Genomic DNA, 3,617 nt, shown 5'->3' with positions numbered 1-3,617 from the left:
TGCAGGTTGCGCACGAGCAAGTAGTACTCCGATATTTCCAAGCTTACGGTGGGGCCTCGTCACACCTAGCGGAACTCATGGGGTCCCTCTCAGGTCGCAGCGCGAGGGCAGAGCCCGGATAATATTTCACCCCGAAAAATCAATACAACATCAGACACCGAAAGAAGTACACATGAATAATGGTTATCAGTCTATTGGTGTTGGTGAAGAAAATAACCACAGCTTGTAAACGCTAAAAGAAAACGTTCCACGAGGTGTCCGTTAAAATCTTCCAGACAGCTGTTGGTACTGGTATGGATAAAAAGAGGGAGAGAGAGAACAACAGGGAGACTAAGAAAAATAAAGAGGAGGCTGGAAAGGTGGAGAGTCAGTCGGAGCCACAGAAAGCTCTGAGGGCAGCTATCAGAAGAGAGATGGAGGTCCGTGTGACAGCAGAGATCTCTCTTTCCCGTTAACTTATGGCACTTCGCGGTACCGTCAACTCTGTCCAGCCTCTACCCGCGCCTGAGCGATGCGCGCTCCCGAGGCATGCAGTGGGCTCAATAACAACAACACTCACTCTCACACACAGAGAGAAAGAAAGAGATAAATAGAGAGAGAGAGAAACAGAGAGAGATAGAGAGAGAAAGAGAGAAAGAGAGAGCGATAGGGAGAGAGAGAAATTGTATACAACAGTTTTTTTTTTTTTTTTTAAAGAGAAGATGTGTTGTAATTTCTGTTCAGTCAACTAAAACTCCGACTGTGGTTATGACAGAGATTAGACCTAGTAATAGCCTACCTCCTAGACTCCTTGTCTCTGACCTCTCCGATAATTACTGTCTGGATGGCAAAGATAATCAGTTGTCTAAAAGGTATTTACCTTGTTTGGAGTAGGGATGAGTTGAGGGTCATAGTGAAGGACATGTAGCCTACCTGCCTGGTGTGCCATCTAGCCTTCTGAACTTGATAGCTGATAGTGCTCTGTAATGCCAGGCTGACTGTCAGATAATTATAATGAATGATTGATGTCATTTGATGATGAAGAATGTCTTTATAGCATAACATTCACATCTCTGAGAGAGAGAAATAAATAAATATTGAGGATAAGCCTGGGGTTAGGGTCAAGGGCTATTCTTCAGTCTTAACGCAAACAGAGCGACAGAGCATCATATACGTTCCGGTCCAAAATTTGAGCCGCACAAAAGTACGTAGAACTACGTAGAAAATGATGCTCCGTTGCTGCGTTGGCGTAGTTTGCAGAAAGTGTGTAGCGGCCTTTAGGCAAGGTTACTCATTACACGACCACTTCTGTCACTTTAAGTCCCTGGATGGTTAGATTAAAACCCTCTTTTTTTATGAGAAGATGTGTTCTAGTTCCTGTTCAGTCAACTAAAACTCGGACTGTGGTTATGGTTATAGACAGTCTATCGGGCCTAGTTATAGCCTACCTCCCAGACTCCTACATCTCCAATAATAACAGTCTGGACCGCAAAGATCAGTTCATTTACATTTTAGTCATTTAACAGACGCTCTTATCCAGAACGACATATAGTAGTGAGTGTATTCATTTGTACTTTTTCATACTGGTCCCCCGTGGGAATCAAACCCACAACCCAGGCGTTGCAAGTGCCATGCTCTACCAACTGAGCCACACAGGACCCCAGTTCAAGCATTTCAACTTCTCTAAAACGTATTTAGCTTGTTTGGAGTAGGACTCTGAGGTATGAGTTGAGGGTCAGAGTGAAGGACATGTAGCCTAGGCCTACCTGCCTGGTGTGCCATCTCCCCAGCCTTCAGTTTACAGCACCACCCCAGTGACCTCTAGCGGCCTTCACCTGAACTACACTCTACATGCTTGTAGCCTTAGAAACCTGATAGCTGATAGTGCTCTGTAATGCCAGGCTGACTGTCAGATATTTATAATGAAAGATAATGTCCCATCAGAGGTACTCTGATACATTCCTGTGAGGAGAAGAGATAAGAAGAGAGGAGAGAGAGGGGAGGAGAGATGGAGTGGAAGAGAGGAGGAGAGCCGATTGAGAGGAGAGGAGAGAACAGCATAGAGTGAAAAGAGAAGAGGGGAAAAGGAAGAGGATGAAATTCGAGTGATAAACTCATCCCAGCTGTGTTCTGGCCGCCTCACAAATAATTCAGTCATTTACTAGTTTAATGTGATGATGAAGAATGTCTTTATACCATAACAACATTCACATGGCTCTAAGAGAGAGAGCGAGAGAGAAAAATAGAGAGAGAGAGCGATTGAGGATAAGGCTGCAGTTAGGGTCAAGGGCAATTCTTCAGTCTTAGGCAAGATTACTCATCACACGACCACTTCTGTCATATTAAGTCCCTGGATGGTTAAATTTAACAACCTGAGATGGTCAAAAAGGAGTCATGGTATTGTCCATGAGAGGAGAGTGGAGAAAGAAAGAAAAGAGAGTGAGTTATAGTCTCAGATCTTTGAAAGTACCTGTCCAATGAGAATCTCATTTTTAACAGCTCATTTTCTATCAACTCATACCCAAATAATGTTATTGACTCGTCCTTGTAGTTGTGGCCAAAGCATAAATTAGAGACAACCCACTCGGTTTGGAGATATTTTGAAGACGTTTCCTAATTTATGACATCCATCAGATTTCTGTTTTCACAGTTCTTTCTTTTTCCATTTTCCTGCTCCCTCCCCCTCCCCATTTCCTTAACTCTCATTGGATGAGGATTGTACCGATGTACTGTATCTGGTACTGTACTGTATATTTGGAACTTCAGAGGAATAGTAAGAATTTTAGCCTTACTTGGACAAAAACAGAGATTCATCTTCAGATGTTTGTCTGAGATCTGTTTGTACGTGTTTTAAAGTGTGTGTGTGTGGGTCTGCGCCTTAGTACCAACATGTTCATGTGTGACACACACAGTTTCCTGTTATGACATGATGATGTAAATATGGGAACCCACTGACGCTCTGAGCAGCCTCTATTCAGTTCCTACTTGTCCTCTAGAGCAGTGGTTCCCAAATTGTGGGGCGAGGGGTCGGCGTGGGGGCGCAGGGGTCCCACCACCGACTTTAAACTTGCTCTTGAAAGTTGTAATAGTAGAATGCACAAGCTGCAATTTTGAAATTGGGTAGTGCATCATCAGTTCCTCTTGTCATGTTAGTCATTGCATACCTTAGAGAGCTATTTATAACTTTCCAGATCAACTAGCCCATGTCAGCTAACGTTTCTTTATTTAGGTTTTTTAGCCCATAGATAGTTGTAATTTTTTAGTCACTCAATTATCACATGAATATACATTAGACATCGCAAAATGTATAGAACTGCAAGACAATTAGCTTTAAAACTGCAACATTTTCTTTGCACCCCATGACAAAATGTGTAGAATTGCAGTTTGTGTCATGAACAGTGCTTGTGCCCATAGAAATAGACCTGGCGCACGCACGCAAGGGATGTTCCCCAATGCTGGAAGGGGGGCTCAGAGTGAAAAAGTTTGGGAACCCCTGCACTAGAGGCCCCAATTAGTGTTGAGCATCTGTCCATAGAGTAGGATGAAGTCACCCAAGACAGAGAACTGATCCTAGAACTTGTGCAAGTCCTTTCCCTCTCTGCTGAGCACCACTGAAAGCATGTGAACCAATAACAGCA

The sequence above is a fragment of the Coregonus lavaretus genome (assembly GCF_964263955.1).
Source record: "Coregonus lavaretus genome assembly, chromosome: 34".
In the NCBI taxonomy this organism is placed as follows: Eukaryota; Metazoa; Chordata; class Actinopteri; order Salmoniformes; family Salmonidae; genus Coregonus; species Coregonus lavaretus.
Note: the sequence above shows the minus strand (reverse complement) of the source record.